At 54.4% G+C, this 16,433-nt stretch overlaps 1 protein-coding gene and 1 pseudogene across 1 annotated transcript in view; one reads left to right on the forward strand and one right to left on the reverse strand.

Moving 5' to 3' along the window:
- LOC134375210 (glutamine and serine-rich protein 1-like) overlaps window positions 1-16,433 on the forward strand; it is an 824,919-nt gene that overhangs the window by 782,856 nt on the left and 25,630 nt on the right.
- LOC134374957 (myeloblastin-like) lies at window positions 13,299-15,954 on the reverse strand (annotated as a pseudogene).

The raw sequence follows: 16,433 nt of genomic DNA on the forward strand, positions 1-16,433 counted from the left end.
GAGAAGAAAGGGTCTCAGAGCATGTCGGAGACTCGCTGCCCTGGGCACCAATCATACAGAGGTCAGTGCACGTGCCCGGGAAGGGAGTTTTTGCTGCAGAAATGTCCTCATGATTGTTCCCACAGCCAGGGGCAGTTGCCAGAACACAGCATGACTTCAGTACCCATGTCACAGCCTGTGCTCAGCAGTCCTGGTGGGGGCATCACTGAAGACGGCCCACTGCTGATGGGCAGGCCCCAGACCCCTGCCCCTCAAGCCCCTTTTTAGATACATGGGGACAAGGCCACCCCAGCCCGGGCCTCCTGCTCCATCTCCCCGGGGGCTCAGTCCTCACCTGGGGCTGCCCCCTCCTGACCGTCTGTCACTTTCCTTCTCTCCTCAAGGGGCCTCTCCCCATGGATGAAAGCAAGTGCCCCCCGGGCCCTGAGCTTGCTTCCCCTGGAATGTTTTACTCAGGACCTGTTCCCGGGGCTGCCTGGCCCCTACCCCTCAGGGCTTTCCAGGAGTCCGGGAGGGCAGCTCGTGCCTGGACTTCCACTCCCTGATGCCACCTGTCAGGGTGACAGTATGGAGCCGATGCCAACCCCTGTGAAGGCTCCCATGCTCAGCTCATTCACTTCTCATGAGCTCCCGAGAGGAGAGTCTGACAGAGGGAGAGGGGCTGCCCTGGGCTCCAGGAGAGCTGTGCCTGGGGACTGTGCTTCTAGGCCTGTGAGCTGTGATGGCTCCCACACTCCCTGCTGCTAAAAATGTCCTGGGAGAGCCCAAGCCCCACAGCCCTGACACCCCCAATTTGGGGCTTAGGGCTCTAGAGCAGACCCACTGATGTGCACATTTCCGCATTTCCACTGCTGTTTCCTTACGAAGAGGACAAGGCCAGATCCCTGCACCTTCTCTTGCAGCCCCCAACCTGCTAGATTAGATTTTGGAGAATCTTTTGACTTGTCTTATATGATCACGTACTTAGAATGCACTGAACTGCAGGCACAGATAAATCCTTCCTGTTTGTTTTTTTATTTGTTTAATTTGTGTAAGTTTCCTTTATTTTCCCCCAAATTTTCTGAAATCAAGGAGGATAAGAAAGTCCTGTGTTTCCTTCTATTTGATTTTCACAGGAATGTCTTTGGGAGTTCATGGCCCTCTAAGATATTTTCTACTGTTTTTTTCCAAGTAGTTTAAAAATAATACTTACTTTATTGCTACTCAGATATTAGTTAATGCTTTGTAAATGGCTGCTGAGCTTTCTGGGATCTCCTGATATCATTTATGCCTTTTATTTCTTACTGTGTCCATGGGTTATTGACCACACATTGCGCTCTGCTGAGCCTCCCATGGTTTCTGGAATGTGTCCTCCTTGGTTAGGATATATCCTTTTTTTGACATCTCCCTACATTCCAGCTGGGAAGAACATATTTACAATGCTCCATCTATAAAGTTCCATAGGAAATGCATCCCTGGGTCTTTCTTTCTGCGGGCAGGTTTACAAGGTTTGGGTTCTTAGGCTCACAGCCTCAGTGAGCATTTGGGAGCTTTCCCCTTTCATCAGGTCTGGAACATCCAGGCTGAGGAGCTGCCCATGTTTAGAAGAGCATGTGCACCTCAGCCATGACCAGCCCGGCCCTTGACCGATGGTGGCCCCTGTCTTTTAATCGGTACTTTGGTCATCGTTCAAGGAAGGCTTTTCTTTTTCTCTACCTGGTTTGGTGTTGCTTGGGAACTCATGATTTCCTCAATTTTCAACAGTGTGCCCAGCAAGATGCAGGCAGCTTTCCCTCCTAATTCCCTTTATCCTCACTTTGCCTGTGCTCAGTGCCCCCTTTCTACAAATTCCTCACATTTTATTCTCCCTCCTTTTCTTGCATTATGCTTGGGAGAAGTTTTGTGCTGAAACTGGCCTTTTCAGAAAACTACTTTTGTGTTTTTGTTTTCTTCTCCTAGCTCTTTTGGTTTTCCATCTCATCTTGCAGTTTTAAACTCCTTATTTCTACTGTTTTGTTCCACCTGAAATTCAGGTGTCCAGGCATGGCTGGGGCAGGTGCCACGTGGTCTGGGTGCATCCTAGTCCTATCACTGTCAGGTGTGCCCAGAGTGCCCACCACGTGCAGCCCCCGTGCTGGAGGGTGGGGGCTGCCCCACACCCTGGGCACCGCTCGCTCTCACGATGTGTGTGAATCCTGCCCGGTGGGGATGACCTGTGTCCACCACCGCTGCCTCCTAGGGCTCCTGCTCTTCTCCCTAACCTGTGAGCTTTCTGACCCTTTCAACATTGGGACGCTTTGATGATATGCCCAAAATGCTGTGGCACACCTTGCTCGAAAAGGTGCAGCCTAACTCCCGTTCCTTTGAGTGTTGGCCAGACTTGGCGACATACTACTTATAAAGAGAATGTGCCAGAAGAGAGAGAGAGAAACTTCAAGGCCATGTTGTAGGAGACATGGCTGTGAAAAAGCAGTATGGGCGTGGAGTCCCAGATCCCCAGGATGTGCACCTGAGCACCCTGCAGGCACCGCTTTTCCCACATAGGGCACCCGGGCCCCTGGCCACGCCAGGCCTGTGCGTGCTGTGTCTGCTTGAGTGGAAAAGGGCCACACCTGGTATTTGCCTGGGTTCTGCATCTTGAACTTGTCCACACCCAGTAGAAGAGACCAGGCCCGACCCCGCACTTGGGGGGGAATCCCCTTGTACACCCGGCGAGACATCTGTGGAGAGAAGAATGCTCTGGAGAGAGTCCACAGGGTAACCGTGGAGGGTGAAGGGGGCAATCACAGAGTGATGGTCGCGGAAGATTCCAGTGTTTGTCTTCATGGTTCCTCGAGACAGGCTAAGTCTACCTAGAACTGGGCCTTCTGTCTTGTGGGTACGGAGTGGATGGGGGTTGTGAGCTGTGATCTCCATGACTTCCTTCCTCTGGGACCAACAGGAGGCATCCCTGTCCCTGGCCTACATGTGGCCCAAACTCTGGCATCAGATTCTCTCCCAGCAATGTGACCTTTGCAGGGATGTGCAGGAAAGCCTGTGACCCAGGCCTGTGTGGGCCTTCGGCATCAGGACAGGGTGGCAACCAGCAGCTGAGAGGTAGGCGGTGCCAGGGATCATGTGTGAACACCACTCCCCGTCCCTCTGCAGAGGGTGGGCACAGGGGCCTCCACTCCCCACATTACCTTTTGGCTGCTTTTATATTTATCCCAATGTTGAAACATCTTCAGCCATTTGTGGCATCGGGCAATTTCCTTCTTTGTTTGCTGTAAAATGAGAGATGATGGACTTAGCTGAGCTGCTGTGTTTTTTGGAGTGGCCCATGAATGCCATGTTACTCTTGTGCTTGGGGTCCTAATGGGACAGAAATGGAAAGAGCCAAACCAGTTGCAGAGCCTGGGGCTGAGGCCCTCTGACTGGGTGAGCACGAGTGGCCTGGGCTGGTGAATACAGGACATGGTGTCCTCAGGCCACAAACCCCTATGCCTGGATGGGGTCCCAGTCTCAATGTGGGGTCCTGCTGGCCAGTGGCAGTCACTCCTGAGCTGCATGTGCAAATCTGGGATGGGCATGTTTAGTAATCAGCCCGTGGGATGGAATCCTGGGATCAGGAGCTCAGACACTCAGCCCATCCTGGTGACTGTGTCCTTCTTATGGACACCTTCCAGTGGCCACAGGCAGGCCAGGCTTGCCTAACAGGTGACCAACCAAGCCCTGGCAGAAGGAACAACTCTTACCTTCACCTCCTGGGTGGTGACACGGGGAAGCTCCTTCTCACTAAAAGGCAACGGAATCAGAGCTGAGGACTCGCTGCAGGCCAGGAGCCATCCCCTTCCCTGAGCAGACCCCAAGGAAGGACAGGCTCCCTTCCCATCCACCTGCAAGTTGCAGCCCAGGAGACCACATAGGAAAGGGAGGACAGGGCCTTTTTGCTGGCTGCCGGCCAGGATGGTCTGAGACACAAAAGCAAAGGAGCAGCAGAGCCAGCCAGGGCCGCTCAGGGGCCGTGGGGGCTGGGGGTGCAGCGTGCACCTGCCCCTCCTGGGCTGCAGGCAGAGCCCTCTGGGAGAAGTGAGAGAGTGCAGAGCTGCTAAGAAACAGCACTGCCTGAGGGTCGGTGGGCTGGTCTCTGACAGCTGCCCCCAAGGAAGATACACCATCACCCTCATGGGGTCCAAGGGGTCTGGGTTGAGAACTTCCCAGTGTGTCGAGGGTGCACCCTGGAGCTGTCCCACGTGGCACCCCACCCCGGCCAAGCTCTGAGCATCCAACACACCCTGCCTGTGTCTGCACACCTGGCCAAATGTCATGCCCGTTCCTTGACTTCACCCCATCCCATCTGGCCACAGACCCTGCCGTCACCTCAGCCACTTTGACCCTGCTCTTTCCCTTGCCCTGTGAGATCCTCTGAATGTGGCCCCTCAGCCCCCGATCAGCCCAAACTCCTGCCTTGTGCCTGTTCTGCCTGTGCTGAGAGACACCACTGGGCAATGAACAGCAACTGAGAGCCCTGCAGGTGGCCAGGATCGCCCTGGGCCAGATCTCCAGTCTCAGCTGGCTTTTGGGGACATCAGCACTGTGTCCTCCTGCCTCCCCCTGCAGTGGCTTTCCTCCTCATGACTTCCTTCCCTTTCTCGGCCCATGGCATCCTCTCCCCGCCCGCGGTGTTCCCGAGCAAGCAGAGAGCGGAGTCTCCAGTGCGCACTGCAGGCCTTGGGAGTGACCGAGGCCCCTGAGGCTCAGGGGTCCCATGTGGAGCTGCTGTCCCTGGCCCCACCTCATCCAGCCTGTCCACCCCCAATGCCTTCACTCTATCCCCCGGCTCGCTCAGTCAGAGGCATCCCTGAGTCACCCGTCACATCTGGTCCCCTGCAGCCCAGCTCCCCCAGGCCCCGTCCCTCTCTCCATCCTGTGACCTCAGGAAAGACAGAATCCAGGCCAGCCTCCTCCCCATCAGGCCTCACATGACCTCCCAGCACCAGACCAACGGTTCAGGTGGCCTTCCTCTTCCACCCCTGCCTGCCTCCATGGCCTTCCCCCTTCCATTCCTGGGCTGGGGCCCTGTCCCTGCCCCTCATCTCACTCCATGGCCACATTCTTCTGTACACTTTGTAACTCTTTGTGCCCCTCTGATCCTGGCGGGACCTGATAGACAACTGTCCCCAGGCTGGACCAAGTGCCCTCGTGCCCTCTGACCCCACCCTGCTGAGCTGACAGCAGGACAGGCTCCTTCTGGGGACAGGGCTCAGCCCTCAGGTTGCCTCTTTCTTTTGCAGACATAAAGGCCACACTTCTGAGTGCCCAAGGGCCTGGCCCAACCCCAGCTTGGTACCCACCCTCTCCACAGAGCTGCCTGGATGAGCCATGGAACTGCAGCCATGTGCTGACTGGGGTGGAGCTCTAGGGGAGCAAGGAAATCGTACCCACCCTGGGAATAAGGTCAGCACAAGCCTGGGAGACACGCCCTGCCTCATGCTGGCCTTTTCAAGGATGGATCCTGATGGAGTTTGGATGTGTTTTCCCCTCCAAAACTCATGTGTAAATTTGATCTCCGGGCCACCTGGTGGCTCACTTGGGAGAGTGTGGTGCTGATAACACCAAGACCATGGGTTCAGATCCCATATAGGGATGGCCGGTTCGCTCACTTCAGAAAGTGTGGTGCTGACAACACCAAGTCAAGGGTTAAGATTCCCTTACCTGTCATCTTTAAAAAAAAGAAAGAAAGAAAGAAAGAAAAGAAATTTGATCCCCACTCTGGCAGTGTTGGAAGCTGATTGAGTCATGGGGGTGGATCCCTCATGAATGGATTAATGCTCTCCCTGGGGGAGGGGGGAGTAATGAGTGAGTTCTCGCTCTACTAGTTCCCACGAGTGCTGATTGTTTATGGACGCTGTCACCTCCTCTCTCTCTCTCTTGCCTCCTCTCTCGCCATGTGATCTGTGTGTACCCACTGGCTGCCTGCCACTTTCCACCATGAGTAGAAACAGCCTGAGGCCTGTGCCAGATGCAGCTGTCCCAGAATCGTAAGCCAAACAAACCTCTTTTCCGTATAAATTACCCAGTCTCAGGTATTTCTGTTATAGCAACACAAGCGAACTGAAACAGAGCCCAACACTGAGATAAGACGGGGGATGTCAGAGAACTCACTGCAGAAACCCGAGCCGGTCGATGCGTCTGTAGATTTTGAACTCCTCATCCCAGTTTTTCACCCGTGTCCCAGCTCGGTGTCCCTGCAACCCCGAGAGGGCCTGGAGTGAGGGCGCCATGGTGATGGGTTGGGGGCATGGGTGGCTTTGGATGGCTCCTCCCTCCCTTGTGTCCCCAGAGAGTCCAGGTCCCTCTGACCTCAGGGACAACAGAAGAGGCCAGGACTTGCCTGCCTCAAGGGAGCAGCCAACCCTGTACCTGCTGGTACTTCTCCATGATGTCTATCACCTCCTGGGCCCACAGGGTCTCCATACCCGTCTTCATGTTCAATCTGCAAGACAAAAGTAATCCAAAGCTAGCACTGACCTGAGAGCTTCAGAGAGTACCCCTAACTGCTCAGGTCGGGGATCCAAAATTCCACTAGCAACACCCCCACCCTCCACCCCCACCCCACAGTACAAAGGGACCAGACTCTGTCTCCACCCCACAGTGGTCTCGGGGGTTTCTTCCCTGGCCAAGGTAAAGCTCCTGCCTGAGGACCGGAGACCCAGGGACCTGGAAGGTGAGGCCTGTTGTCCCCAAGGTCCCTGCACAGACACACACGTGTGTTACCTGCTCAGCATGAAGGGCCCTGATGGGCCGTTCTGGGCACCAGGAAGCAGAACGTGATTTAGAGACCACAGGTCTCTGTACAAGTAGCCTCCCAGATGATCTCAGGAAACACACAGTCGTCCAATTCTTTAGAGGCAAAAAGAAATCTCATGACTGCTGAATTCTACTTAAATCTTAGCACCAGCCAAGCAGGAAGGTTCTGGGTTTGGGCAAAAGGGTGACCTATGTGACTTTGAAGTAGCCTCTGTGCTTGGTGAGGCCATGCCTTAGGCAATAGGGACACTGGAGTTTACAGTTCTGAGCGTGGCAGTATCAGAAGGGGCTCCATCTTTATCCCAGGCACAGATGAGAAACTAGTGAGCTCTGGGGATGTGTGCTGGAGCACAGTCAGAGACATGGTCCCACCTTGGAGATGGTCCCAAGGGAATACCCGTGAGGGGAGGGTGGATGAGGCCTCTAGAGGACGAGACAGAGGGCAGGACACAGAGGGTGACCCCCTTTTCCCACACCCTGGCCTGCAGGGCAGACACTTGTCACCTGCCTGGCCTCCCTCAGTGGTTTCTTCCCTGTCCACAACTGTCCCAAGACAGAGGGCTCCCCACCTTGTTCCCAGCCTAGGGACCTCACAATTGGGTGGGCCTTACATAGGCCATAAGTGATGCTCTATGATGTCAGAGGTGACCAGTTGCCCACCTGGGGTGACCCATCTCCCATCACAGACCAGGGCGCAGACCACCCTCCACCCCCACTCTCCATCTTCACAGCCCACGGAGACCCCACTTCAGTGGCTCTTCCAGGGGCAGGCTCTGCCCTATCATGGTTTGGAATCTCAGGAAGAACCTGAATCTAGGGAGGGAGGCTGCAGAGGCCAGAAGTTGTGTCTAACATGACACAAGGCAGGGCGGAGGGCACAGCCAACGGTCACCTCTGGGTCCCAGGCCCAGTTACCTCCTGTCTGACCCCAGGCTTCTCACCTGCCAAGTGGACACATTAGCCTTAACCCCACGGAGTGTGTGTGAGGATGAACGGGACAACTGTATATGCAGTTAGCACAGAACAGGCACCTGGTGAGGCCCAGTGGGCATCACCCTCGGCAGCCACCCAGCGAGGCCCGGGCCACCCACCTGGTAGCACCTGTGTGGAAATCAGCAGGAATGGAAGAGAGCAGGTCACACTCACCTGAATCTGTTCAACTGTGCAGAGATGTACCTGTAGCTTACAAAAGGGACCTGCACCAACAGCTCACAGACTCCAGAATGAGCCTCCTACTGCCACGGAACTCAGAGGCAGCGGTGCTTGGCAACAGTGACATCATGGGGTTCCATCACCCCATCACACTGGCCCCCTCCCCGGGTCAGCAGGGCCTGAGCCACATCCTCCACCCCCTGACCTGTCCACCCGTGTGGGTGGGTGTGTGTTTGTGCGTGTGAGCGTGCACATGTGTGCATGCACACGTGTGTGCCTGTATGTGCTGCTTCCCTAGCCAGGCCTGTCTGCTCTTCTCAAATGTGCATGCACGTCCTCATCCCTGTCACCCCCAGGGTGCATAGTTCTCATCAGAGAGGCCACGGGTGCCGTCCCATCTTTGCTATGCCCACCCAGGGCTGGCTCTTGGGTGCAGAAGGGGAAGGGTGGAGGGCTGGCCCCTCAGCAGGTGGGACTCAGATCACGTGTGATGTGCTAAAATGAAAAAACCAGAAACCCAAAAATAGGATCACACACGTACCAGCCCAGAGTATTCCTTTAAGATCACAGTCAAATAAAGCTTATCCAACTCTCAGATACTTCTGACTTTAATACCAAGGTTTACTCAACTTCTGGTTAGTGCAAAGTATTCCCATGAAGAAGAGTAATAGTCTTTTTTTCAGGCTATGTAAAATAAACCACTAATTATGTAGATCTCTCAATAATCCCCAAGAACAATGTAAAAACCATGCCCTCTATGTTGTGCACCTTGCTGTTATTTTGGCTTCCCTGCTCGACAGTTCTGGCCTTGAACTTTTAATAAAACTCATTGATGCATCAGCTGTCAATACAATGCCCACCTGTAAAGTTTCTGAAATATCCTCTACAGGGAAGCCCTGATATGACGTGTCCCCAGTGTATGACCCCGTTGGAGAGCCTGCCAGAGTAACCCGACTGCTCGCCAAAAGAGACCTTCTAGAAAGCCTCAGATGACTTCCCCTCCTTCACCAGCAGGCTCATGAGCACTAACTCCACATCCAACTATCCCCAGTCCTATCTGCTTCCCAGTCTTGAGGAACTAAAAGGCAGCGTTAATCAGATATTCTTCCATCTGCCACTTCTTGGCTTCTCTGGACTTTTGTCAGGGGAGGACTCCCTGCAGTCATGCCTCGGACTTCAGTGACTCGGCGTCCACTAGAATCTCAGCACACACACGCTCAGCCTTTACCCAGGAACGTGCTGTCCTCAGCCCTCACAGTCACAGGCCCTCCACTGTACATACCAGAAAGGTTTTTAACCTGGTGTGGATGTGCAAAGAAATAAATGGAAATCTTGAATTCAGACCTGCTATAATCATTTTGAGATTTTAGTAAAGATTATTTTGTTCAACAATATTCCTGCCATGTGGTATTCAGCAGGTTGTTTTCATCAACCATTTCAGTGGACATTAATTCCCCAGTAAAAGTTTAAAAAGTCCAGATTATAACCACTATTTCTGTATAATATCGTAATGTCAAACATCATGGAGTAGCAATACTCCGTGAAACAGGTCAGAGATCACCAAATCTATCAGCATTCTTTCACTTACTGTTTATTTATTGGTTAGAGGCTAAATAGTACAATATTTTCTGAAAAATAATTTATTCTATATACTTGCGGGGTACAGAAATGAATATCAATACATGTGTACGATATGTGCTGATCCAATCAGGATAGTTAGTATACTCATATTTACAAAGCAAATCAATCTTTGTGACCCTTCACTAATTTCACACTAACCTTCACCCCCTCCCCCTTTCCCAACTCTAATAACCATAGTTCTCTTGGTACACAGAGAGAAATACCACATGTCCTCAGCCATAAGTGGGAGCTAAAATAAAGAAGGAAGCAAACAATAACAATAAACAGTAAGATACATTGTCATAGAAGGATGCACTGATATGACAAACAGGCTGCATGTAAATGCATGTCAGGCATATCAGGCCTCACAGCCAGCTTACCATAAGCACAGCCGTGAGAACCGCTTCCTCACCCTGCCCCTGCCCCTCCCTTTCTCTTAAGCCAAGTGCTTTCTGAGAAAAAGTGGATCCTGTGCAAAATTGAATCTTGTGTGAAACAGGAAAACTGCAGAGCTGTTACAAAGTACTCAATGCTCAGAATAGCTACCAAACCCCTTCCACTAATTCAAACCCTATAAAACCTCTATTAGTCTGTATGGGTGTTGGAACTGATCTCTCAGACTCTAATCTAGGTTTGCTGGACATAAACTCCCTGATGTGGTGAGCGTTTGGCTCAGAGTCTTTTGATCCCTTTGTCTCACCAACCTAACAAGGCATTGCCTGGCCACAGTTCCTCTGTGAAGAGCAGAGAAGACTGCTGTTTCCAGCCATGATGGGGTAACATAGATTGGGCTTAGGATACCATAGTGGAACAACTAGAAAAGGCCACAAAATGTGTGAATCAACTGTTTTCAGACATTGGTCAGTAGACAGGAGAAAATGGCAATTCCTGAAAGAAGAGAAACAGATTAGGTAAGCTCGGGGACTGCTGTGGAGTTCTGCCTGGAGGAAATTTGTGCATTTGGGAAGAGGAGCCCTAATAGAGTGTAGCAGCCTTGATGTACTAAAGAGGGTCAGGACAGAGTTCCAGATGCAGAAAACTGTACATGAAAAGAGCTTTAGAAATCTGCATCTGGGTCCCCTTGAGTCTTTATTGAGTCCTAGTCCATGCCAAGAAGACTGAATAGTCTGGAAAGCCTAAAAGATTTATTACTGGCTGTTTACAAAATGAGTTTGTCAACCCTTGTTCTAGAATGAAGATATAATATCTACAGTGAAAGTTTCACTGCATAAAATTAACATAGATTAGACACTATAGAAGAAAAGATCAATAAGCATGAAGGCAGTAATAAAACCTATCTAAAATAAAGCACACATAAAAAAAGACTGAAATTAAAATGAAGAGAGCCACAGTGATTTGGAGACAATATCAAGTAGTCTAATGTACATGTTATAAGAGTAGGAGAAAGAGAAAAAAGAGAGAATGGGATGTAAACATATTTGAAAAATATAATGGCTTACTTTTTTCTAATTTTAATAAAAACTATAAATTCATGGGCTGGCCCCGTAGCTCACTCGGGAGAGTGCAGCGCTGGTAGCACTGAGGATGTGAGTTCAGATCCTACATAGGGATGGCTGGTGTGCTCACTGGCTGAGCGTGGTGCAGACAACACCAAGCTAAGGGTTGCGATCCCCTTAACGGTCATAAAAAAAAAAATACGACTATAAATTCATGAATGGATGGTTGATGAACTCTACCAGGATAAACACAAAGAAAACCTAAGACACATCATAATCACATTGCTTAAAACTAGTGATACAGGACCACCACCCCACGCAAGGTAGGAAGGTGATTGCCGTGGACGACATAAGCTATGAGGGGCATGTGGGGGCTTCTGGGAGGCTGGGCATATTCTAAGATCAGGGTGGCGGTAATGGGGCTACACATATGAAAAGAGTCATTGAGCCTGCAATTATGACCTGTGCACTTTATTTGATCTAAGTTACACCCCAATAAGAAAATAGATTTGACCTTTTTCCCTCAAGACCTCAGGCAGTAGAGACCCCTCCCTGGGCCTCTGGGGGACTCTTCAAGTCTCATTTGCAGAACATCCTATTTACTATTCCTGTGGGTCTATCATTCCCTGAATTAGATGTTTTTTTGTTTTTTTAATCTTGGCAGCTGGCCGGTATAGGCATCCAAATCCATGACCTTGGTGGTGTAAGGCTGCACTCTAACCAACAGAGCCAACCAGCCAGCCCTGCTCCTCCCTGGAGTTCAACAATCCCAGCCAACTCCTACCAGATCGATCTGGCGTTCCCAGGCGCCTAATCTCAGGTCTCCCACCCAGGTCTGATCTTTGTGCTCTTCCTTCCAGAAGTTTCCTCTGAATCATCTTTCACTCACATGAGTTCATAGAAAACTGGTTTTTGTGTGTGTTGTCTTTGGTGAGTCTTTCTCTTCCAATCAATGAGCTCACTCCGACATTCCCTCCAGGAAGTGTCCTTGACTCCCTAGTGCTGGGCACCAAAGGGTCCCTCTGGGTCTCACAGAAACCACCATGGAGTTCCTGGCATCGCCTGACATTCATCCACATACATTTCCCACGCTTCAGCCGCGTCTCTGCACAGGTTTGCTCCTGACGCTGCTGCTGTAAACCAGTCGCAGCTCCTCTGCGGGGGTGGCCAATTGAGGTGTGAAAGTGTTGAAGAGGGGACAGACCTGGGTGTTCTCGCGCTGGCTTGAGTTGGCACGCCGCCACCAGGTGGCGGCAGAGTAATCAATAAAGGAGGTGCTGCCTTCCACATGGTGGCATGTCCTGGAGCAAGTCGGCCCCTCTCTCTCTGGCGTGTGAGGCCACTCGCCCTTCACGGGGGGTCTGTGATGACCCCTCCCCCTTCCCTGCCTTAGACTTCCCCTCTGTGCCCGCCCTAGCTCATTCCTCATGCTGCTACCAGGGGGACCCCTTTCCTGTCTACTTCTCCAATGAGAAAGAGTCTGCGCCCTCGCAGCGACAAGCGTCCCTGCTGCGGCAAGTGTCCCCGCTGCTCGGGCTACATCCCCATAACTGCTCTCCTTCCCCACACCACACGCCCTGCTGGTTGGTTCCTGACGGAGTCTTCGCACTGGCGGTGCCCCTGCCTGGCGGGCCTCCTCTAAGTTTCTACTCACGCTTTGGCAGTCAGCTCAGGCACCACAACCTCCTCCAGGAAGGCCCCTTGACAGTGCCTCTGCCTGCCCCCAGCTGGATCAGGAGCCCTTCAGGCCCCATCACAGCCCTGACCAACCCATGTTATCATGCCTGGTCCTCAAGGAGCCCCTGAGCTGGGAGACACAGAGCTGGATCCCCGAGAGTCAGGGTGGGGTCCGTTCTAGGACATGTCTGGGGTGACTCCATTTTCCAGATGAGAAAACTGAGGCACAGTAATGAGTAGCAACTTGCTCAGGGCCATGCTGGCAGCCTTTGTGGGCATCTGCAGTGAGACCCACTGGGACCTGGGTCTTCCAGGTCTCGGCTCCAACTCTCCCAACCCTCAGTCTGGGGTTCAGGGACTCGGATCCAGGGACCCTCTGGGCAACTCCCCCTCCCATTGCCCTGCGTGGGAAGGACAGATAGGAGACGGGGGGTTTCAACTTTTATTGACATCCGTATGGGACAGGTGCAGGGTTGGCCTGGCTCCCGATGGCCCCATGGGATGGAGGAAGACAGTGTCTGGGACAGGCAGGGGCAGCCCAAGGACCGTCCATGGGCAGAAGCAGGAAGAAGCAGCTTTCAGGAAAAGATCCGCCTCTGCCCAGAGTTCTCCCTTTAGGCCTTGTCACCCGGCCTCAGAGTTGGGGAGGGGCTGTGTGGGAGGGGACGGCTCAGGGACTGCCGTCGCCCCCTCTCTGCGCAGCACCGACTGTATCCAGTCCACGTTGAGGCCACTTTAGCAAGAAAGTCAGGATACTGGCGGGTGGCGCAGCCCTGGGTCACGAAGGAGTCCACACCCTGCAGGACGCCGTTGCAGACCAAGGGGCCACCAGAGTCTCCTGGGAGGGCGGGGACAGGAAGGTCAGTCACCCAGGCTGGGCTGAGGCGTGGCTGTCTCAGGGAAAGGGGGCTGGGGATGGCCAAGTGCTGTTTCCAGTCTGGATTTTCTTTACAACGTGTGAATGAGAGAGGCCACTCTGGAGGACGGGATCGTTTAGTGGCCTCCTGCTGGATACCTGGACCGCTGGACTCCGGGTGGGGGCCCCAGGAGGAGGAGGATGGGTCCGCCATGCCTTCCCGTGGTCCGAGAGGGCTCAGGGTGAAGAGAAGGCCCCAGACCCACAAAGGCAGCAGGACACAAGGCGAGCGTCCACTCTGTGCCTGGGGCTGTGGCCATTCCCCGCCCCACCCCGCTGGAACCTCACGGTGGACGTGCCGCCTTCCAGGTGAGGAGACGGAGGCACCGAGCGCAGCTGCCTGGTGAGGAGGTGGGACTTGGCCCCGCCGGCGCCCCTGGTGCCCTTCCCTGGACGGTGGTCCCGGAGCCCCCTCCCACTCCAGGGCGGGGGGACGTACGAAGCAGATGCCAGCGCTGCGACAGGGCACCCGCGTGCACACGTTCTGCGGCCGGCACAGGAAGGTGATCACGGTGACATTGAGCTCCTGCAGGACCCGGGACACTGCTGCGTGCGTGCCCAGGCGCCCCCAGCCCATGGCCAGGCACTTGGTGCCATGGGGCAGCTGCTGATTCTGCTGCGGCAGCTGGGCCACTGCGACCTCAGCGCGGAGGGTGGCTGGGTGGCCCAGCTGGAACGGGGCATGGGCAGCGGTGAGACCCTGGCCCCAGGACCCTGAGGCCACCCCGTCTTCGGGCCCACCCACCTCCTGATTCCTCCCACCACAGCAGCACCTCAAAGGGCCTCCCTGGGGCCTCTGCACGTGCCGTGAGCTCTGTCTGGACCCCAGGGGCCTCCCCTTTGTGGCATTTGTCACTCATGATCACATTCTTTCATTCATTCATTCATTCACAAAGCACTTATTGGGTACCAACTGTGTAAGTCCTGTTCTAAGCCCCAAGGGTCCAGTAGTGAAGAACGCGGACAAGATCTCATGGCCTAGTACACAGTAGGTGTTCAATAGGTGTTTGCTGAAGGAATGAAGGAATGAGGGACCCATGAGCTCTGCTGGTCCCACCCCTCTGAGCTCCCCAGGTCCCCCCACAACCTGTACAAGGAGGATGTCATTGAGGCTCTGCTCCGGGTCATAATTGTTCCGAAACAGGTGAGTGATGTTGAACCTCTGCTGGGTGGGCTCGGGGGTCAGCAGGTCGTGGGCCCCCAGCGCTATGCTCACCTGGTTGTGGGGGCTGAGGGATCGGGGTGCTCATTTTAGGGGTATCCTGGGCTTGGGGTCCATCAACTGCGCTTGAGCCTGACCCTCCCTGGGCAGGTGGGACCGTGGGGAGGGCCCCCCAGCCCGCCGTCCTCCCCGGGGCAGGGCTGGGCCTCGCCCTTGGGCCCCGCTCACATTTCCTGCAGGCAGTGGGCGGCGGTCAGCACGAACCGCGGGTGAATCAAGGTGTCCCCTGTAAAAGTGGCTGCCCGGGGTCTACGGCAGCTGCAGAGACGCCATGCAGGGCCGCGAGTGGGGCTGCGCTTCCTGCCCAACCACGATGTCGGTGGCCCGGGCTCCACCTGCGGGACACGGGGTGTTAAGAGCCCACAGTCTGGGAGGACAGCAGAGCCGCTGGGCCACCTCAACGCAGTCCCTGACTGCTCCGGGCCTAAGTCTCCCCATGTGCATCATGGGCATCCCGTGGCACCCAGGCCCGGTGGGCTGGTGGGAAGCAGGGCTCCGCGCCTGGGATGGGGGCACCTGGTCCTGGTGGTTAGCACGACTATCGTCCCTGGGGGCCGGCTTCTAGTCCTGAAGGGTGGGGAGGTTTATGAGAAGCAGAAAATAAATAAATAAATAAAAATAGCCGACACATGGACCCATTTTGCAGAAGGACAAACTGAGGTATTGAAAATCCTCTTCAGGTGAGGACTGGAGGGGTCCCTCACTCCTGCTCTCCCTGGACACCAGTGTCACTGACTCAGCGACTGCGTTTATTCATGGGTACCCAGGAATACTGAGCACTCGCCGTAGGTCAGGCACTGTCCCGGGGATTCGCTTATCATATTTAATCCTCACCGCGCCTCCCTCCCAGGGAAACACCGGTTTCTGCCCATTTTTAAAGGTGGGAAACTGAGTCAAGCTGCCCAGGGCTGCTCTTTTCTCTCACCCTCCCCTCCCTGGAGGCATTAGTCCCAAGCAGCGAAGAGAGTCCTGCTCTGGGCCTGCCTCGGTCCCCCGGTCCCTCCTCCCCCTCCGGCTGTGACAGGAGGGTGTTGGACTCGACCTCGTGGAGGCGACATTCCCCCAGAATCAGCCGAGTGCACGCGGATGGGCAGAAGGTCTCACTCACCACCCAGCAGCAAGGCCAGCAGGTCACAGGCGAGGGCAGGACTGGAGGCTTCGCAGTGACACGCCACGGTCTGGCTCCAGGCTGCCCCGTGCACGCTCCTCTTATAGCCTCCAAATGGAAGGTCATTGGGGTTGTCCCGTGGCCAGGCCAGACGTCCCCACTTCCTCTTTCCACCTTGGGGGCCGCGGGGAGTTTGGGGTCAGAACCAGACACCAGGATGTAGGGGACTTCAGGCTCAGGGTCCTGATTTTCCCTGGGGCAGTGAGAAGCTGGCTCCTGCCCACCCCATGCTGGGGGTCCCTGGACAAATGGGCAGCCTGGCCACAGCCCTTGGGGGGACACAAGCCCTCCCCTCACGAATCCAAGGAGACGCCTCCCCGGTGTGGCCCCAGCAGAATGCGATGTAGCTCATGTGTCCAGTGGCTGGGGCAAGTCTGAAACCACTGTGAAGCCCGCCTTAGCAGGGGACAGGACAGGACAAGGGAATGGGGGAAAGGTGGGGGACAGAGCCAC

Source organism: Cynocephalus volans, chromosome 4 (genome assembly GCF_027409185.1).
Source record: "Cynocephalus volans isolate mCynVol1 chromosome 4, mCynVol1.pri, whole genome shotgun sequence".
Taxonomy (NCBI): Eukaryota; Metazoa; Chordata; class Mammalia; order Dermoptera; family Cynocephalidae; genus Cynocephalus; species Cynocephalus volans.